This window comes from Giraffa tippelskirchi, chromosome 5, assembly GCF_054371585.1.
Source record: "Giraffa tippelskirchi isolate mGirTip1 chromosome 5, T2T-mGirTip1v1.2.pri, whole genome shotgun sequence".
Lineage (NCBI taxonomy): Eukaryota > Metazoa > Chordata > Mammalia > Artiodactyla > Giraffidae > Giraffa > Giraffa tippelskirchi.
This window is the reverse complement of record NC_137279.1, coordinates 2,756,782-2,778,524: the sequence shown is the minus strand read 5'-3', so window position 1 is coordinate 2,778,524 and position 21,743 is coordinate 2,756,782. Positions and strand designations below refer to the sequence as shown.

Here is a 21,743-nt window from a genome sequence, read left to right as displayed (position 1 = left end):
GTGCTTGAGAAGGATGGGCATTTTGCAGGGCAGAATATTCTATATATGTCTGTTAGCTCTGATTGGTTTATAGTGCTTTTAAGGTCTTCTGTATTCTTACTGATGTCCTAAAGAGTTTTCTATTTGTTACTAAAAACGGGTTATTAAAATTTCCAACTACTTTAATTGTCTATTTTACCCCTTTGGTTTTGTCAGGTTTCGCTTTATGTATTCGGAGAAGGCAATGGCACCCCACTCCAGTACTCTTGCCTGGAAAATCCCATGGACGGAGGAGCAGGGTAGGCTACAGTCCATGGGGTCGCTAAGAGTCAGACACGACTGAGCGACTTCACTTTCACTTTTCCCTTTCATGCTCTGGAGAAGGAAATGGCAACCCACTCCAGTATTCTTGCCTGGAGAATCCCAGGGACGGTGGAGCCTGGTGGGCTGCCGTCTATGGGATCGCACAGAGTCGGACACGACTGAAGCGACTTAGCAGCAGCAGCAGCAGCTTTATGTATTTAGGAGATTTGTTTTTAGATGCGTATGTATTTTTAATGATATCTTCCTGGTGGTTGACCTTCTTATGATAAAATGTGTTTCATTGTCTTCAGTAACATTTTCTTTCAATATCTGTTTTGTTGGATATTAGTGTAGGCTTTCCAGTTCTTTTAGGATTGTTATTTGCATAGTATATAATTTTCCTTTCTTTTACTTTCAACATATTTTTATCTTTGAAACTAAAGTGTGCCTCCTGTAGACAGTGTATAGTTAGATCTTGTTCCCTACCTTTAATTGGAATGTTTAAAACACTCACACTTACTGTTACTATTGATATGATTGGGTTTATGTCTGCCATTTTACTTTTTGTTTTATGCCTGTCTCATGTCTTTTTGTTCTCTGTTCCTTCTTTCCTGTTTTTTCTCACATTAAGTGATTATTTCCTGTGTAACACTTTGATTCCTTTAATAATTTAAACTTAAAAATTAGTTTTCTTAGTGTTTGCTCTAGGGCTTAAAATATGTATCATAATAAAATCTATTTCAGATTTATACTAACTTAATTCCAGTGAGATAGTGAAAATTTACTCCTTTATTTTCTCTTCCCCTTTTAAGCAGCAACAGTATTATATATAATACATTTATATATATTATAAACCCAACAGTACAATGGGTTTATCACTGTTACTTTACCTAATTTCATGTCTCTTAACAAATTGAGAAATTAAAGGGGAGCAAGTATATATAGTTTGTTATATTAACCTTGCTTGGCATTTCTTCTCTTCATTTCTTCCTCTTTCAGTTACCATTTGGTGTCACTTCCTTACTCCAATATAGCTTTGCTCCCACTCACCTTTTTTGTGCTGTTATATTTTATATTACATATGTATTAAATTACTATATGGTATAAACTCAACAATACAATTATATCGATATTGCTCTATGCATTCATTTTAAAATACGTGAAGAAACAAACAGAGAAGAAATATGCCATTATACAGTCTTACTTACCTATTTATCTTTACTAGTCTCTTTGTTTTGTCATGTAGATTTGAAATATCTCCAGTGTCACTTGTTTTTAGCTTGGAAAACTTTCTTTAATGTTTCTTATAAGAGTCTGTTAATGAATTCTGTATTTATTCATGTGGGTATATATTTTGACTTTGTTTTTGAAAGATAGTTTTGCTGGAAATAAGATTCTTGGCAGACTGCTTTTTTTATCCAGCACCGAATAGCACTTGTATTTTGGCATTGGTTGTTTCTGATGAGAATTAAGCTTTTAATCATATTGGGGTTCCCCCTTAAGTAAAGAGACATCTTTCTTTTTTGTGTTCAAGGTTTTTGTGTTTCTTCTCAGTTTTCAACATTTGACTGACTGATTTGTCTGTATGTGGATCTTTGAGGTTTTATCCAAACGTGTTGAGCTATTAAGCTGTGTAGATGAAAGTTTTTCATCAAATTCAGGAAATTTTCAGCAATTTTAAAAATATTTTTCTATTCCTCTCTCTCCTTTCCTGCAGATACTCTTATCATGCAAGCGTCAGTATACTGCATTTCTCAGAGGCTCTGTTAAGTTTTGTTCATTCTTCTTCTCTGTTCTTCAGATTGCACTTTTATACATTTCCAAGTTCACTGATTCTTTCTTCTGCCAGGTCAGATTTATTCTTCATCCCCTCTTGTAAATAGTTCCCTTTTTTATTATCATACTTTTTACCACCAGACTTTCTAATTGGTTCTTTCTCATAATTTCTGTCAATCTTTAATAGTCCTACTTGATGAGACATTGGCATTTTAAAAATTCTTTAATCACAATTTCCTTAGCCATCTAGGCTACTCCAAAGGCACTATGAACTTTTTTTTTCCTGTGTATCATTCAAACTCTTGATGTTTCCTATTTTTTGGTAAAAAGTGGACATTTTAGACAATATATGGCAGCCAACTCTGGATGCTGATTCCCCACCCCAAGAGTTTTTGCTGTTTGTTTTCTTGTTTAATGTCTCAGCTGGACTGGTTCAGTGAAGTCTGTTTCTCCCCCACTTTGTGTGCCCTCTGAGGTTGTTTTCCAGAAGGGCTGGGGCAGTGTCAGAACCCAGTGTTCTCAGCCTGTTGTGCCTGAAGTAGAGGTTCTACCCGCTGAGTGGGTCTGGGTGGAACAAAGGAGCTCTCAACCTCAGCTGCCTGGAATAGAGCTTCTGCCACTTGGGGCTGGGGGCGATGAGAATTCTGGAGTCTTATCTCTCGCAGGGAGAAATGGTTGCCCTAGATTGGAAACTAGGGGTGAAGTGAGCTCCGTCTTCTTGATGAGAGACACCCAGAATAGTGCTTCAATCCCATTGAACTGGGTTTGGGTCATGTCTTCAATATTGTATACCTTTACAGTTCTTACTCAGATCAGTAAATTTCCTTTAATAAATATTTCTCCATCTGCTTATATCCTTAGGATAACTTCCAGAGACTTTAAATAGTTGCTTTTTAAAATAATTGTTACCACTTATGGTTGTTCCATTGGGAACAGAGTTCATAGATATACTTACCTATCCATCCCAGAAGTGTTGCTGCCAAATCACCTTGTTCATCTTCACTGGAACTTGAAAAGATTTTTAAGTTCTTAGCATTGTCAAAACAACACAGATATGGTCACTGTATGGTCCTTTGATCACTCATCTCTGATTCCTAATTTTCTTCCTGACATGACAAGATGTGAAGAGACGAGGGAAATATAACACCTTTTTCTCACTTCATACTTTCAATTGCTGACTTAGAAAAGATGTTGCAAGTGAAGAACCCTAAGCCCTGCCGGCTGTATTCAGCTTTTCACAGATTTTACTAAAAGTGCTGCTGTGATGTGCTGTGCTGAGCTCAGTCACTCACTCGTGTCTGACTCTTTGGTACCCCATGGACTGTAGCCTGCCAGGCTCCTCTGTCCACTGGGATTCTCCAGGCAAGAATCCTGGAGTGGGTAGCCATGCCCTTCTCCAAGGGATCTTCCTGGGGAAGCACAAATCATACCCAGAGCAGCACTTTTGTTTGGTAGATTGATGATACTTTTTAGAGTGCCTTGATAAAGTTCACATAAATGTGTGCTGAAAGTGTTTCTATTAAAATATATTTAAATATACCAATGGCTGAGAGAAACTAGTTAGCCTGAGTAGTTCAGATTTTCCCCTTGGTCTTCCCATACAAGAAAAAAAAAAAAAACCTTGTCCTCAACCCTTTGAGAGTTCTTGAAAATTTATGCCACAAATATCATCTATAGTGGTATAAGAACCATTGCACATGTGTGTACATGTGTTAATGTTGCCATGAAGCCATATTTAAAGTACATAAAACCATTTTACTACATATAGTAGCCACTTTTGCCTCTATAAGGTAGCTCTTAGGAGTGTAAATCATAAGCTAATACAAGTGGTAATATAGTTAACGTTTTTCGTTTAAAAAAATGGCACTTTCAGTTTCAACTCCAGAGTTGTCACTCCAGATCTTACAAGAAATGATTTGAGCAAATTGGAAGTAAAAAAGGGAGTTTTCTTGAGGCTGCAGGGCAAACTGGCATCCAAAAATCTAGAGAGACAGACAAATACAGAGAAATATGACTAGTTACTCAAGCCATAAGTTTAAAGTTAAATTAACAATTAAATGTTAATTTTGATGAATTTCTAGAATCTGAGTGTGGACCTCTTTGAGAGGGAAAAACTCCCCGTGGCTGTAGTTTTAGGGGATTCACAATACTTTCACGGGTTTTTACCCCCCAAACCCCATCAGGTTTGAAGGATGAAGAAAAATCATTTCCTATCTTTGGCAGGAGGATTGGAAAAATAACCATTCTGTTGTATGACCAGTGCTATTCCATAACAAAGGTCGACTCTTAACTGAAAAGAACTTTACCAGAGGCTTATCTCTTGTAGGCAAGAGGCCACTTCAGCCCCCTGTAGACTTCCTCTCTCACTTAGGGAGTGGTTGGGAGGTGGGCGGGGGCAGGGTGAAGTAGGGAACCAGAGATCAAAAGCACCTGCGAAGGTCACAGTCCAGGGACTTATCATCACAGTTTCCATGCCTCACTTGCTCATGGAGCTGGTTAAGGGCAGAGCTTGGACAGCAAGGAGAACAAAGCAGTCAAAGGAAATCAATCCTGAAAATTCACTGGAAGGACTGATGCTGAAGCTGAAGCTCCAATACTTTGGCCACCTGATGAGAAGAACTGACTCATTGGAAAAGACCCTGATGCTGGGAAAGATCAAAGGCAAAAGAGAAGGGGGCAGTAGAGGATCAGACGGTTAGGTAGCATCACCAACTCAACAGAAATGAATTTGAGCAAACTCCAGAAGATAGTGAAGGACAGAGGAGCCTGGCATGTGGCAGTCCACGGGGTTTCAAAGAGTCAGACATGACTTAGTGACTGAAAAACAACAATTATAAAAAAGGTATCAAAGCACTTTAGTAGTAGCAAAAGGGACATTCTTGAGACAACCAGGTTGAAAATAAAACAAAAATATTTCAAGTTTATAAAATAAAAATTGAAAAATTCCCATCTATCAGTGTAAACAATAATAGTTCAAAGTACTCAACTGTATTTTGAGACATCATAGCAAATATTTGTAGATTGGCAAAAGTCCCTGGAACCAAGTCTTTCTGGAAAGAGTGGTTGATCAAACTATTTTTATGTGGTCAGTGGCAAAAGGTAGTTATGAAGTAATACAACTAATTTTCAAATGTGGGCTATAAATTAGCTCCAAAGGGTTATAAATTCTAAAATAAGTTAGGTTTCTAAAGTAATTGATGTCTTTCCAGACTGCATCAATCTAAAGAATACATAAAAATCATTGTAATGGAAACAAACTGTTCTCATTGGCTTGGTTCACATCTTCAGAACTGCTGTCCCTGCCAGCACTTCTACCATCTGTTCCAGTTCCACTACAACAGTGAGGGACCCCAAAGGATGTCTCATAGTGGCCATTTACAGACCTTCAGCGACTTGCCCTTTGTTATGCTCCTGTCTGTCCCCCACACTCACCCAGGACTGGGCTTTTCTGGTGGTTCAAATGGTAAACAATCTGCCTGCAATGCAGAAGACATGGGTTCAATCTGTGGGTGGGGAAGATTCCCGGAGAAAGGAATGGCAGCCCACTCCAGTATTCTTGCCTGGAGAATTCCATGGACAGAGGAGCATGGCAGGCTATAGTCCATGGGGTCGCAGAGAGTCAGACACAACTGAACGACTAACTATCTGCCCCCCAGGGATGGTTGCAAGGATCCCAGTCACTGCTTGCAGAGGCCCCAGGCCTGGCCCAAGGGGAAATGCCCCTCCACAAAGCAGCAGTGCCTGGTCCTTACTCAGAAGCCCTCATTTCGGTGGTATCTGTTTAAATAGTCACTGCCTCTCTCCAAAACACTGGGTCAGATTTTGAATTGTGGGTGATGAGTAGAAGAGAGAAAAAGGTCCACACTAAATCCAAATAATACACATTATCATTTTTGCATTGTCCTTTCCATCTGTCCTCAGAAGTGGCTACGTGTCTCTTTCTTACAGTGAGTTTCTTCCCATGAAATACTGAGTCCTTCCTACAAACAGAGCTAAAGCAGCCTCAGAAATGGGCTTCCCAAGTGGCTCAGTGATAAAGAATCCACCTGCCAATGCAGAAGATGCAGAAGATGCCAGTTCAATCCCTGGATCAGGAAGGTTCCCTGGAGTAGGAAATGACTACCCACTCCAGTACACTTACCTGGGAAATCCCATGAACAGAGGAGCTTGGAAGTCTACAGTCACAAAGAGTCAGACACAACTGAGCACACACACATACAGGGCTAGTTATAGCTGTATTGTCAGCAGTTTATATTTTTGGATCTGGAACTTTGATATATTAGTACAGATAAAAAATTAGATTAAAATTTACTGGATTTTTTGTCCAACATGAAATGTGTGCTATTATTTTCTTAACAGAAATATTTATGTTTAACTTGTGCAAAAACCTGTACAAAGAGAGAGGAAATAAAGAAGGTTGTTTTGGTTTAGAAGTTTCTGGCTTATCAGTACATACCACCACAAAATGTTTTTTTTCCAGAACAGAGTAGAAACAACTCATTCAAGGTTTGAAGATTGTCTTTATAAAGCTTCTTATGAATCACAAATGAATACCCTAGATTAAAATTTCTCTAATATTGCTTTTCCCAGTATTAACTGCTGAGCACTCATCTGTTCAAGTAAGACACATCCCTTTAGTCCTAGATTGACCTATAAAGGTTACATTTCTTAGAATTATTTATACTATGACTTGAATTCAAGATGGCTATTGAGTATGAAAAAGCACTTAGATTCCTTCTATCTCTGAAATTCTGCATTCCAGGACCTAAAGTAAATCATCTATGATCAAGAAAATAAATTGTTGCTTTTTCTGGCCTATTTAGCTTTAAGCATTTATTGAGGACCAACTGTGGGATTAAGTTATTTCCATAAGATGTAGTAACTTGCAGATGTTATAGTCAATTTGGAAATAAAAATACGCATATAGGTAAAATAATTTGAAGTATTGCATCACAATGGGAAAAAATTGTCTAGTAAGAAGTAATAATGCTATACATAAATGAGTGGTGAAAATAATATGAAACCTTCCTAAATAGCTATTGGAATAATGCATATTTTCATTTCAAAGGCCAAATCTCACACACATTTTTGTAAACAATTTTGTTTAAACTTTCTATTTTGAAACCTCATAGGAGTATTATTTATATCTCCTTTTCATTTTTATCTGTAATTATTTGCTTCAAAATAAGTTTTTTATTGTTAATTGTTAAGTTTAGATTAACCCTCTCACTGCATACAGAAATATACAGGGTTAATACTATCTCATTGCAGTACTGTGGGTATTGAGGCTTTCTTTCTCCTCATTGTTCCTGAGGATGCATATGTTACTTTAGTAATACTGCTCTCTAAACATGAACGAATTGTTTAGACTGAAGACATGAAGGTCAAATGTTGACCATGTTGTAAGCTAAGTATCAGAATTGGTACAGACATATTTCTGCCTATTCCTCTTACTAAGAAGAGCAAAAACTTTGAACATTATATATAAAAGAAACATAAGGAGACTCTCTAAGTGGAGAGAAGACCAATCCATGACCATTGGAACCAAGGAGTGATACGGTGGTGAGTTTCCTAGGTTTTCTTGTTGTCTCATATACCCTGGATTGGGTACTAGATTCCCTAGTGCCCAGAGATGCCGTCCAACACAGACAAAGGTGACCCAAGTAAAGCCTGCTCTATAACCAAAGGACCAAGAAGGTGGCCTGGCAAGACCAAACGTTTTTAGATGATAACCACCCCCTCAGGTCAAACGTCAAAACAAACAGTTCTGCAGCCTCCCCTACCAACTCTATCAGCAAGGTTTAAGAAGAGAGTCTGGGCTCCACCATCCTCAGACTATAGCACAGTGTCCCAATTTCCTACCTATGAGGGGGTCAGAGAAGGATGAGTAGCAGGGAGCTGAAGATGTTATTCCCACCCCAAAGGAACACCCTACCCTTCTGTGTCAGTGGAGGCAGGACTTAAACTCTGACATGAGAGTGATGAGATGCCCAGTTCCCTCCTTGCTGGATTAGTGTCAGAAGGGGATAAATAGGAATCAGGGGCTTGCATGACTTCCCAGCAGTAAGGACTGGCTCGCCATCCCTGTATCAGTAGAGGCCACAAGGTGAGGGGCAGCAACACTCTATCTCTCCTCCTTGGGTATCAGTGAAGGCCAGGTGGTGAAATACTCCCATCTGGCAGTAATGAAGTATCACCACATTTCCTCCACCAGGATAGTGTCAGAGTTGACCTGCTAAAATCGAAGATTTACCTACAACCCAGATCTTCATAGACTAATGCCCCAAACATCCAGAATACAATGGAAAATTATTCATTATACCAAGAACAAGGAAAAACTCAACTTGAATGAGAAAAAGCACTCTCTGCCCAGCTGAACAGAACCTCGGGGACATGTGGGGCTGTAGCTAAGATTGAACATCTATGTCATTACAACACAGTCCCAGAAGGAAAGGAGAAAGAAAATGGGACTGAAAAGGGTTCTTAAAAAAATGATGACTGAAAGGTAAAAATTTGGCAAAAGATATAGACTACAGTTTCAAGACGCATGCTGGAAGCTTAAATAAGAAAAACAGTCCAAAATTCTGTGCCATGATATACCACAAAATTACCTCTGAAATTACAGAAAAAGAACAAAATCAGGAAAGCAGAAGGGAAACTGCACCTTAGCTATACGGTAAAAATAATCTGAATAACAGCAGATTTCTCATCAGAATTCCCGAAGGCCAGAAGAAAGTGGTACTTTTTTGTCAAGTGTTGAAAGAAAAGTATTATCAGCCAGAATCCAGTATCCAGTATAAATATCTTTTAGGAATGAAAGAAAAATCAAGACTTTTTTAGAAGAAAAACTAGGAGAATTTGTTGCCATTATTGAAAAAAAAAAAAAGGTGACTAAAGGAATTTCTTGAAACAGAATTTAAAAAAAAAAACTTGAACCATCAGAGCAACAGAAATAGTAAAAATGTGGGAAAATGACATAGACTTCCCTTCACATCTTAAGTTTTCTAAATTTGTTTTATGTTAGAAGCAAAACTTATAACACTGCCTGAAGTGGCTTGTGGTGTATGTATAGGAATTATTTAAGACGATTTTATTATAGTCATGAGAAAAAGGGGACTTAAAGGGAAATAATGTTACTATACATGCATGCTTAGTCGTTCAGTCATGTCTGACTCTTTGCAACCCCATGGACTGTATGTAGCCTGCCAGGTTCCTCTGTTCATGGGATCTTCCAGGCAAGAATACTGGAGTGGGTTACTCAAACTGGGTAAGAGGACAGCAGTGATATACACCGATATAAGAAGTAGAATGTAATAAATTGCATATATATATAGTGTAACATATCTAGAACAATCACTTTAGAATTTATATAGAGATACACTAAAATACCACAATAAGTAAATCAAAGTAGAAGTCTAAAAAATGTTCAAATAACCCACAGAAAAAAGAAACAGAGAAGTGAAAAATGGTGAGAACAAACAGAAAACAAGAAACCAGAATGTCAGGCTTAAACCCTAATGATTAACCATTACATCAAGTGTAAATGGTGTAACTACACCAACTAAAAGACAGCGATTCACACGGTGGATTCTTACTGATACATACAGCTACTTGATGAGTTTCAAGGGCATTACGCACCTCCACAGAGCACCAGGCACACAGCTGTTATGGTGCCTCAACCACCTGTTCCAGGAAAGAGCAGCTTTGGTACCATCATTGTGGGTCTCACAGCCACCAACTGTCACAGCAGTGATGGGGAGGAAGACTCAATAAGTGGCAGACGCTAGCAAGGGTGCAGGAAGAAAACAACACAAATGAGTGAACATAACTGAGACCCTCGTGGTTTTCCATATAATGACTAGGATGGATTCAACTTTAATTAAGTTAACAAGGCCAAAGAATGCTATGATGAGATGATACTTTATATTTTATTAGTGTTATTTTTCACTTTCCCCCATCAAAGTTTTTACCAGAGTGGAGGATGGAGAAGAAAAATTCCCAGATAAATATACACACATTGGGCTCTGAAAAAATTATGCAAAAAATGAGATAGTTTCATGAGGTATTATCTTGGATACAATGCTATCTATAGACCAACATCTATGTTATGAGTAATACCCTGATAATATCAATAGGCAAGTTAATTAAAGTACATTGAGGCTTTAGTTCAGCACAGTCATAAGCTTCAGAGGATTCACTGTAACTTGATGTGATTAGACTCCTGGTCAGCATGAAATGATAGGAGTGTAACTTAATTCAAACAGGCATAATTAACGGTAGGTGAAACGGTATTGTAGCCCAATTAAAGAAATTGTCAGTCTGCAGTCGAAACCCATGAATCTTAAGCATTGATGCATTTGCCTGGCATTTATGAGAAGAACAAATAGGAAGGCTGAGTAGGACTCATATCCTTCAGGCATATATTACACACTACAAGGCCAGATATAAAAAAAGGAAGGACATTTTCTGGATGCAGTGCACAAACTTGACAAGTAAATGTAATGCTGTGGAGAGTCAAAAATAGCTGGATGTCTCCTTTTGGGAAAAAAAAAACCAGAACACTTAAGAAATACTCTCCTTGTCTTGCTCAAAATTTTAACTCCCATGAACCACATTTTAGTGGGGAATAAAGCCAATAAATAAGTAAATAAATAAGACAAGACTATAGTTAACGATAAAGTTCTCTGAAGAAAATAAAGGTATGCTGATGGCAAAAAAAAAACCAGGACATAGCTGCTGTTTATCACCGACAAGAGATGATACAAAGAAAAACTGAGTTTTTTTAACCTTTCCTTCTAATGTTTTTGTCAAACAAAATTATTTTTCATACCCAAAAGAATGAACACACGTTGATAGAATAAATTAAATCTAAGATTGGTAAGATAATAATGAAACTGTATTTTGAGTGTCTTCTTTAAATTGCCAAAATATGGAATGGAATATGTTATATACCAGATTAATACATTGTCATCAGGGTAGACTGATGTTGAGTCAAACTTAATATGATGTAATCTGATGGCAATAAATATAAAAACTTTCACTTGTGGCCAAAAAACTCACAACTGAACAAGAACAAGATAGGGAAGACATGCCGTTTTTTATATCCTACTTCATCACCAGACAAGGTCATTATAAAATGTGACTGATGGAAGGCTAAGAGCAAAGATAGAAATAGCAACTGTTGTGTTGGATTACAGGGAATGGGGTGATATGGACTTTGATGAGAAGCCAGAACCTTGTCAATGATGAAGCAGAGATTGGTTTGGTCAGATACTGTGTTTCCTTAAAAAGACATGTCAAACTGAAGCATGGAAATATCAGAATCAGAATCCCTAGGAAAATCAATGATCAAACTATTAAAAGACAAAATACAGGTCCCTAAGCAGGTGTGCAGACAATCCATACAAATAGTTATGGACAGCGTTTCTGCCAAGTTTTTTTTCTTAAGGACAGTTAGCTTTACCACTATGCCTAAAATTTAATATGACATCAGGTAGCTTAATATAACCATATAAAATCTTTAGAGGTTTGTATCTGAGGACAGCCTAGTTTGAGTTAGTATTGGGATGCAAATACCAAAAGTAATAATAATACTTACTCAGTTCAGTTCAGTCACTCAGTCGTGTCCGACTCTTTGTAACCCCATGAATCACAGCACACCAGGCCTCCCTGTCCATCACCAACTCCCAGAGTTTACCCAAACTCATGTCCATCGAGTCGGTGATGCCATCCAGCCATCTCATCCTCTGTCATCCCCTTCTTCTCCTGCCCCCAATCCTTCCCAGCATCAGGGTCTTTTCCAATGAGTCAGCTTTTCGCATGAGGTGGCCAAAGTATTGGAGTTTCAGCTTCAACATCAGTCCTTCCAATGAACACCCAGGACTGATCTCCTCTAGGATGGACTGGTTGGATCTCCTTGCAGTACAAGGGACTCTCAAGAGTCTTCCCCAACACCACAGTTCAAAAGCATCAATTCTTAGGCGCTCAGCTTTCTTTATAGTCCAACTCTCACATCCATACATGACTACTGGAAAAACCATAGCTTTGACTAGACGGACCTTTGTTGGCAAAGTAATGTCTCTGCTTTTTAATATGCTGTCTAGGTTGGCCATAACTTTCCTTCCAAGGAGTAAGCGTCTTTTAATTTCATGGCTGCAATCACCATGTTCAGTGATTTTGGAGCCCAAAAAAATAAAGTCTGACACTGTCCACTGTTTGCCCATCTATTTGCCATGGGGTGATGGAACCAGATGCTATGATCTTAGTTTTCTGAATGTTGAGCTTTAAGCCAACTTGTTCACTCTCTTCTCTCACTTTCATCAAGAGGCTTTTTAGTTCTTCTTCACTTTCTGCCATAAGGGTGGTGTCATCTGCATATCTGAGGTTATTGATATTTCTCCCGGCAATCTTGATTCCAGCTTGTGTTTCTTCCAGCCCAGGGTTTCTCATGATGTACTCTGCATATAAGTTAAATAAGCAGGGTGACAATATACAGCCTTGACGTACTCCTTTTCCTATCTGGAACCAGTTTGTTGCTCCATGTAACCACAGAAAACTAGCCAATCTGATCACACGGACCACAGCCTTGTCTAACTCAGTGAAACTAAGCCACGCCATGTGGGGCCACCCAAGATGGATGGGTCATGGTGGAGAAGTCTGGCAGAATGTGGTCCACTGGAGAAGGGAATGGCAAACCACTTCAGTATTCTTGCCTTGAGAACCCCATGAACAGTATGAAATAATACTTATTAGTACATATTAAGAGAAGTACAGTATGAATAACTAGAGAGTATTTGGTGTTTCACGGCTGTATTCTAGTTCAAAGATTCATTAAATTTTTACTGGGTGCCATAATTTAAGAGAAGCGAAAAACAGGAGGGTTTTCATAGGACAGTAAACTTAATGAAGAGTGAAATCAAATGTTTATTCTGGGTTAGAGAAACCTCAGCTAAAACAAGTTAGCTGTGTTCAAATACTTGAAGACTTACCATTAAAAGGGGTATGATTTGTCCTACGTAATCTCAAGGAGTGGATCTAAGACTAGTGGTTGATCTAAAATAGATGCTTATCTTAATTAAAGATAAAAATGAACCCTGAGGATTTTTTTTTTCAAAATTCGAATGAACTAGATCAGGATATAGTGAATTAAAAGCATAAATTGTAATAATAAGCTTATAGGGAGAAAAACTCAAATGCTGAATAAGGTGATTCAAGTAAATGACTAGGACCTTTTGACCCTAAGGTTCCATAATTGCGTCATTAAGTGTCAAAATGACTGATTTGAATCTTTAATTTTAGGCTGTTGACTCAACTATTGAATAAGGATAGCATGGGAGACTATGGTGAAAAGAAAGCACATGAAAGGCAGAAGTAATTCCAAGAAATAGCAATCTGTTCTCACTGTCTTTTTCCTTGATCTTATCCATCATTATCACTACTATAATCATTCAATTCTCCTTAAAATTTTTTAAATAATTCTAGACTTCTCATTCAGTAGAACTTCTCGGTCTAATATTCAAATGTTTCTAGTAATTAATCTATAACAACTCTCCAACCCAAGCTTTTGATTCAAGTCAAATTCATTCTCATCTTTCAAATCTTCCTTCTCCACCAGTGACCTATACTCTTACATAATTTGTTCCCACTAAGATATGTAGCAAAATACCAGTCAGAGAACAGATTCTTAGCAAAAAGCTGTAGAGTAGACAATGACTAGCCATGCTCTAAAACCTGAATCTGCATTGTAGAGTGGAACTCTTACAAGGTTCACTTTTTCCTACAGCTTTAAGAATCTCTAGGAACATCTGTTTAGCTGTGGAAGCACTGATGAACTTACGATCCACTTTTCCGTCAGTTGATACCTAGGCATAGCCAGTTTCAACCATAGAAACAAATACTGAATATCTTAACATGAGAGATGCAACATCACAGGCCTAAAGGAATGCATAATCGAAGAGGTAAGAAAGAAAAGAAAGCAGAGTGTGAGGTTGCCACACAAGAATCTCAGTGTGTACTGGGGGAGTCCCTAACAGTGGTACTAAAGCATGTGCTTGTGGCAATCGGTCAGGTTGATTTGAAGGGTAAGACTTAGCTAGGCAATGAAAAGCTGTCCAGAGTCCGGAAGCAAAGGGAACTATATGTAGAAAGAGTCAGAAACAGGAGGAGCTGGCATATTCAGTGATCTGCAATTTTTTTAATTTAAAGGGGAGGTAAGAGATGAAACTGAAGAGGTAAAAAGGAGACAGTGAAAGATCCTTGATGCCATGATAAAAAGTTTCTTTCTTGTCTGTGGATGATAATCCATAAGACATTATTAATGTAAGAAGCAATTTTGGATCCATGGAGGAAGATGCTGTCTCAGAGTCTTGCTATCAGAGATTTGTGTCTTTAGGTCTTCAGTACTTAAGTTCAACTGTGTATATCATGGTGTCCCTAGTATTGATACTAAGCCAGTATGGTAACAGCTCAGTCAGTGTGCAATGGCTGCAGACAAGGCCACATGAGAACATAACGAAGACCAAATCCCCAGAGATCAGGGGTGGTCCTTCCTGTGAGAAATAGAAGGTAGATGAAGGCAAAGTGAGGAGCTTTGTTCTTCGGTGATTTCTAGGTCGTTGGTTGGAACTCATGAAGCATTTCCTCCTGGAAACATTTTGGCAAACGGTGGTGAGACCTTCTTCTTCCCTCCTTCCAACCAGTAGGAGCTAGGAACTCTGGCTTCTTGGACCTCAGGGGGATTTTATCAATAAAGACAGATAATGAGATGGGTGGAGTGTGTGGCGATCCCAGGATAAGAAACAGGAGGCAGAAGAGAGAAGAGCTGCTCCAGGGAGAGACACTGTAAGCGCCCGGAAGGTGCAGTTCCTCCGACTCTCTGGGGACCTTTCTCTCCCTCTTGCTTCCATTTCTAGCTTCTAATCATCCATACTTTCTCACCTGAGCCAGTCCGATCGTGGAAACAGTCTGTCAGCCTTATGTAACTCTGAGAGAGAGAGTGTGTGTGTGTGTGAGAGAGAGAGATTTTCTAAAGGATGTTTTTATTGTCGTGATGTCTTTCTGTCTTCAGAAAGACAGATGGGGCTCATTCTGAAGGTTAAGGCACAGATCATCAACGTTTTTCTGTCCCAAGTGTTTTTAATCTAAGGAGGAAGTGAGACAAGGTGTAAACAGGGAAAGGCTGTGAACAACTTTCTCTTTTTCCCTCCCTTTTCTTTTTGTCATAACTAATCTTTCTGTCCAATACCCTGGCCTGAACTCTCACCTTGGGCTGGAATGAGAAGTTGGAACTCCACTTCTATGGAAGGCAGGATTAGAAAATTGTGCAATTAAACACTGAAAACTGAAGACTTAAAAACCGCCTTAAATGTTGATTTTTTTTATTCTAAAGAATTTCTTTTACATTTAATTTCAAAATCTTTATGTTTTTAATAAAATATAAAATATAAAGACAAAGATCTAGCTAATTCATGGTTTATAGCTATGTTTAAATTATTTTCCTCACATAAATAGGCCTTTGTGTCATTATAGTTTTGGTCAACTCTTACTAACTGGAACATAAGCTTTTATTTTTGGCTTCAACTTCCTCAATAAAAATGCCTTTTTAGAGGGGGAAAGTATCTTCCTGTTGGACAAGTGCACGATGAATAAAATATTAAAGATCTTAAAATAGCAAAGTGGTGTGATCCCAGAGAGAGGACTTCTTTATACATGTGGTACTTCCCTGATTAGAACAGATACGTTTTGTTATCTCTGAACTGAAGGTTGGTCTCCTTAACCTTAACCAACCTGTGCAATCAACCAATGGTGTTTTAAGTGATGCTTCCAGTAGCTACACATTTAACATGGAAGATATCAAATCCCAGCTCCATTTAACAAAATGCAACTTCAATATTGAACTATTAAACAAATTTTCTAAAAACCATGTGAATCCAAAGAAAAAGGAATTCTCTTAATCAAAACATCATTAGTGTAAATTAGCTAATTCTAGCCAAGGGAGCATAAACTATTTAAAAACACAATTTTAATAAGATGATAAAACATTGATTTAAAACATATATTATTAATCACAAGTATCAGCTGTTAAAGTGGTGTTAAGGGAAACTAAATGATTTAAATCACAAATTACCACCATTTAGAATCTGACACCATTTAGAATCTTATAAGAAAATTGATATCCCCAAAATTTGGGATAGATGTGAGTAAGATGCTAATTTTATTTTTAATACCTTCCAACATCACCAACAATGAGGTTCTATTTTTATTTTTTCTAATAATATGTCTGTTCAATTTTGAGGGGGAAATTAAAAAACATCAAGAGCCAGAAGAACAAGCATGAATTAGATTCAGTTCAGTTTATAGAAATTCAATCTGACACTCTTGAAAGATAGCTAATAGTCAAGAACCATTATCCCTGATCCCTTTATTCTGTAATATTCTATACAATGCCTGGTGGGCTGCGGTCCATGGGGTCGCAAAGGGTCGGGCACGACTGAGTGACTAACACTTACTTACACAATGCCTTCTCCATTATAAGTTGCAATAAGACTTTCAAGTTCTTTTTACCATTTGGTTTTGACTTGCATGTCACATTTCTTGACTTGAAGGCTTCCTCAGGTGTACTGCAAGCTGAGTTTCCCATGGCAGTGCTGGCCCAAATTACTACTCAGCTGCCATAATTGATGGTTCCATTCCTATTCTCTGAAGACAGAGTATAGTACTCTCTGGGGGTCAGTGATGTTGAATAAGTATGTTTGTCACCACTTGATTGAACAGTTCTGTATTCTTGGGATTTCAACTCTCATATTTTCTGTGATGTGGGCACATCAAGAGCCGAACTTCTCTGTTGGATGAAAGAGATCACTCTGGCAGCAGTTGTAAAGCTACCATTCAGCAAAAAGCACATTGCCCGGAACGTTGTCAGATGTGTTGGAGGAGTAAGACAAGGTGCACTGGTTAGGATTCTGCCAGTATTTATACCTGAGTATTCTTTCTCAGGAGAAGGCGATGGCAGCCCACTCCAGTGTCCTTGCCTGGAGAATCCCAGGGACGGCGGAGCCTGGTGGGCTGCCGTCTATGGGGTCACACAGAGTCGGACACGACAGAAGCGACTTAGCAGCAGCGTTCTTTCTCAAGGGCTTCCCAGGCAGTGCTAATGGTAAAGAAACTACCTGCCAACGCAGGAGACAGGAGAGACATGGGTCTGATCTGGGTCGAGAAGATCCCCTGAAGGAAAAAATGGCAACTCACTCCAGGATTCTTGCCTGGAGAATCCCATGGACAGAGGAGTCTGGCAGGCTGCAGTCCGTAGGGTCAGAAAGAGTCGGACACAACTGAAGCGACTTAGCACACACGCACACATCCCTTCTTAACTCTTCTTATGAGGAGCTTGCAATCTGGATCCATGATATTCATTAAGCAGAGAATAATCTGTGCATGCTGTAAATTTCAGCAGATAGAATGATTTTATTTCGGGGAAGACTGACAATAGAGCCATTGTAATGCTTGAGGTGAAGGAGAGATATTAGATTAATATTTATTCAGTTCTAACTATGTGGCAAGCACTTTCACATATAATATTTCATTTAAAACTTCCATTTGAAGAGCAGTCACGATGGATGAGTAGAAACCCCTGAACTCACCTCCTCTCATGAGCTCACCAAAATCACAGATATCTGCAGAACAATCATCAGTGAACAAGATTGGAACCGACAGGAAAAGATCTTCTACAACTAAAGACATAAAGAAGGAACCAGAATGAGGCAGGTGAGAGGGGTGGACGTGCAATATTAAGTCCTGTAGCCCGTGGTGTGGGCAGCAAACAGACTGGAGAGTAAGTATATTTCAGAGGTTCTCCCATAGAAGTGGGGGTTCTGAGCCCCATATCAGGCTCCCCAGCCGGGGATCCAGCACCAGGAAGATGAGACACCAGAGCGTTTGGCTTTGAGGCTCATCAGGGCTTAATTGCAGAAGCCCCACAGGCCTGGGAGGAATAGAAACTCCGCTCTTGAACGGCACATACGAGATCTCGCGTGCACTGGGACCAAGGGCAAAAGCGGTGATTTGATAAGAACCTGGACCAGACCTACCTGCTGGTCCTGGAGAGTCTCCTGGAGAGGGAGGGGTGGCCGAGGCTCACCCTGGGACATGGACACTGGTGGTTGACATATTTGGGAATATTCAGCTGCCGGCAGCTGACACCTTGGCTCATTAGCACCGAGACCTGGACCCACTCAACAGCCTATAGGTGTCAGTGTTGGGACGCCTCAGGCTAAACAACGACTAGGAGAACACAGCCCAGCATCGGCAGGCAGGCTGCCTAAGACTTTCAGAGCCACTGTGGTTGTTCCGCGGCTCAGTCATGTCCGACGCTTTGTGACCCCATGGACTGCAGCACGCCAGGCTTCCCTGTCCTTCACTACCTCCCGGAGTTTGCTCAGACTCATGTCCAGTGAGTCAACGATGCCATCCAACCATCTCATCCTCTGCTGCCCCCTTCTCCTCCTGCCTCTAGACATACCACAGACATGGATGAGCCCACCAGAGGGTCAAGACCCAGCTCCACCCAGCAGGAGGCAGGCACTGGCCCTTCCCACCAGGAAGCCTGCACAAACTTTAGACCAGCCTCACCCACGGGAAGCAAGAAGACTATGCTCCTACAGCCTGCAGAACAAGTCTGGCCAACACAGCCAGACCCTGCCCTGGGACCTGGTGACCCCCAGACCTGCTCACCAGCAGGCCAATGGAACCTTCTGGATACCGTGGATCCCACACCCGATTATATCAGGAATAGTACCCACCCCCCACCCTTAGTGATCTGACACAAGCTCTGGAACCAGCACTGCCTGCCCGTAGTCTGGCACTAACCCCAGGTTCTGGCTCTACCCATCAGTGGGTGGGCAACAGCTCCAGCACCTTTGGGACTCTGACCCCCTCAGCACTGAGCCAGTACTAGCCCCAAGGCCCCTAGGGTGTCCCGCCTCTGGGCCAGCAGCCAGTTGCACACACGCAGGGTAGGGCCTGGCAGCCAACCAGACTAGGGACCAACCAAGCCTAGCGGATGGCCCACACAGTCAGCCTGCCCCAACAGCGGAACCCAAGCAGCCCTCTTAGGGGGCCCCTGGAGCATATGGCTCAGGTGGTGGGAGGGGAGTGCCCGGCGGGGATGCACAGGACATCTCCTACAGAGGGCTGCTGCTCTCAGGTCGAGAAATGTAACTAGCCTGCCACATACAGGAAAATATAAGTGACAGCTCCGACTAAATGAGGCAGCGGAAGAGTATGTTCCAGCCTAAAGAAGATAACAATCCCGGAAGAACTAAAGGAAGTGGAGATAGGCAGTCTACCCGAGAAAGAGTTCAGAGTTCATTTCAGATCACTGGTGCAGTTGGGGTGGGGGCACCATTCCTAACACAGTCGGGTGTGGGATCCAGGGTATCCTGGTTCCATTGGTCTGCTGGTGAGCAGGTCCAGGGGCCAGATGGTCCCAGGGTTAGGGTCTGTCCTGTGTTGGCAGACTTGTTCAGAGTAATGATCATAAAGATGATCAAAGAACTCAGTAGGGCAATGGACGCACAGTGAGAAGGCAGAAGTTTTTTAACTAAGAGTTAAAAAATAAAAAGAACAAAACAAAAATGAGGACTAAAATAACTGAAAGGAGAAATACACTAGAAGGAATCAGTGGTAGACTAAATGAGGCAGAAGAACGCATCAGTGACCTGGAAGACAGAGACGAGGGAATCACTGTCACCAGAAAGGAATCAGAAGGGATGAGGGCAGTTTAAGAATCTCTGGGACACCGTCAAGGGCACCAGCAGCACTCACCTTACAGGGGCGCCAGGATGAGAACAGAGAAAGGGCCTGAGGAGACAGTGGAAGGCCTAACAGCTGGAAACTCCCCTAACTGAGGGAAGGGAACAGTCCCCCAAGTCCAGGCGGCCCAGAGGGCCAGGTACAGAATTAAACCAAAGAGGAATATACCACGGCACATTGTAATCAAAATGACAGAAACTTAAAATACAGAGAGAATGTTAAGAGCAGCAAGAGAAAAGCAACAAATAACATATTAATACAGGGAAACTCCCATGAGACTACCAGCTCAATTTTCAGCAGAAAATGAAGGCCAGAATGAAGTAGCATGACATATGTAAAGTGATGAAAGGGACAACCTACAACCAAAAATACTCTACCTGACCTGGACTCTCATTCAGATTTGATAGAGAAATAAAAATTTTCACAGACAAGCAAAAGTTAAAAGAATGTGGTAGATTAACAGTACATTTTAATTCTATATTAATGAATGAAAACAAATAGGAGAATTTCTATTTTTATGTATTGTGTATATGCCTACTTATAAGTCACAAAAAATAATGGCAAAAGACAGATGGTTCTTTATTCTTAACTGAAGCAAAAAATAAAATATTACTTATCACCAACCGGGACTAACGATGACACGTGGGTGGAGAAGGCAAGGAATAAGGGTAAAGCCTCGGTGCTAAAACACGAGAGTGGCTTGGCCTTGAAATTCCAGCACGGGACAACCCAGGTGGAGGTCACTGTAATTTCCAAACTGGATCAGAGAATCCAGCCCGTTTGTTATTTTGTCTCTCTGGTAGCACAAAATGACTTTTCTTTAAGACAAAGTTTTCTCTGATAAGTCTTTTTGGAAGTGTTCGCTATGGCGTAACATAAAAATATTTCAAAACCATTTGTATTTTTAAAATTTTTCTTCTAGTTATATTGCCAGAGTCCAGAAAACTGATAAAATAATCCTTGATACAGTAAGAATGGTTTTACTATGACAATAGTGATAATGTCACAAATATCTAACACTTGCTCTATACTTTACAATTGACAAAAGAATGGGATTTCCCAAGTATCTCCTCAGTTGAACCTCATATCAGCTGCATGATATGAGTTATTACAAGTCCTGTAAATGAGTCAATGAGCTAACCTCCTTCACATTTTAACAGGGGCCATTTGGAGATAGGATTTCTTGACACCCAAGATCAAAGCATTGTTACCAGTGTATAATCATGATTTTAATTTATTTTTTTTTGCAGGGGACAAGGGAGAGGCTTGGTCACCAGGATGAAAAACACAGTGTAAAAGGTACCAACATTCCTTTTGATAGAATCCTCATTCTTGAAGGCCAAGGGTGACTGTTAGTTTCTCTGAGAAGAATGCCTCGCTGCCCTAGGACTTGCTTTGTTCTTTCCCTGCTGCCAGAGGTACTTGATCAAAGCTTCCGTGTATCCTCCACAGACTGTGAGTTCTTTCAGGATTCTTTTATCCTCTTGTACATGAGCAGCATGCAAATCAGTGCTCAAAGCACAAAGTAGATGTTCAGTAAGTAATATTGACTGCCCCATGACCTAAATGAGTAAATGAATTGATAAATTATTCATAAGTGGGACCATGTCTATGGGTTGACGATGTCTCACAAAGTCAGGATTTCTAAATTTAGCAAGGATTTATGAACTGGAGGATCAGGAAGTCTCTATAAAGTTTTAATGCAGAACCTCACTTGTCAGAATCAAGCGCAGCTTGCCATCAGCACTCTTGTCTGTAATGCTTTAAAATCTGAGTAACATTCTTAAGAGATACACATATATGCAGAAAATGATTAGACTATTAGACATGTTTAGGAGGATGCCTTACAATTCTGTCCTTTCCATAAACTAAAGGAT

At 40.0% G+C, this 21,743-nt stretch overlaps 1 long non-coding RNA gene across 2 annotated transcripts in view; it reads left to right on the top strand.

The window, feature by feature from the left end:
* LOC145504613 (uncharacterized) overlaps positions 1–21,743 on the top strand; it is a 268,079-nt gene that overhangs the window by 120,935 nt on the left and 125,401 nt on the right. Inside the window, exon 3 of one of the 2 annotated variants that reach the window (XR_014052330.1) lies at positions 21,117–21,165. This is a non-coding gene — a long non-coding RNA (uncharacterized LOC145504613). Of the gene's footprint in view, positions 1–19,185; positions 21,166–21,743 lie in introns of those variants that run through there. The other variant, XR_014052332.1, reaches the window with a different exon arrangement.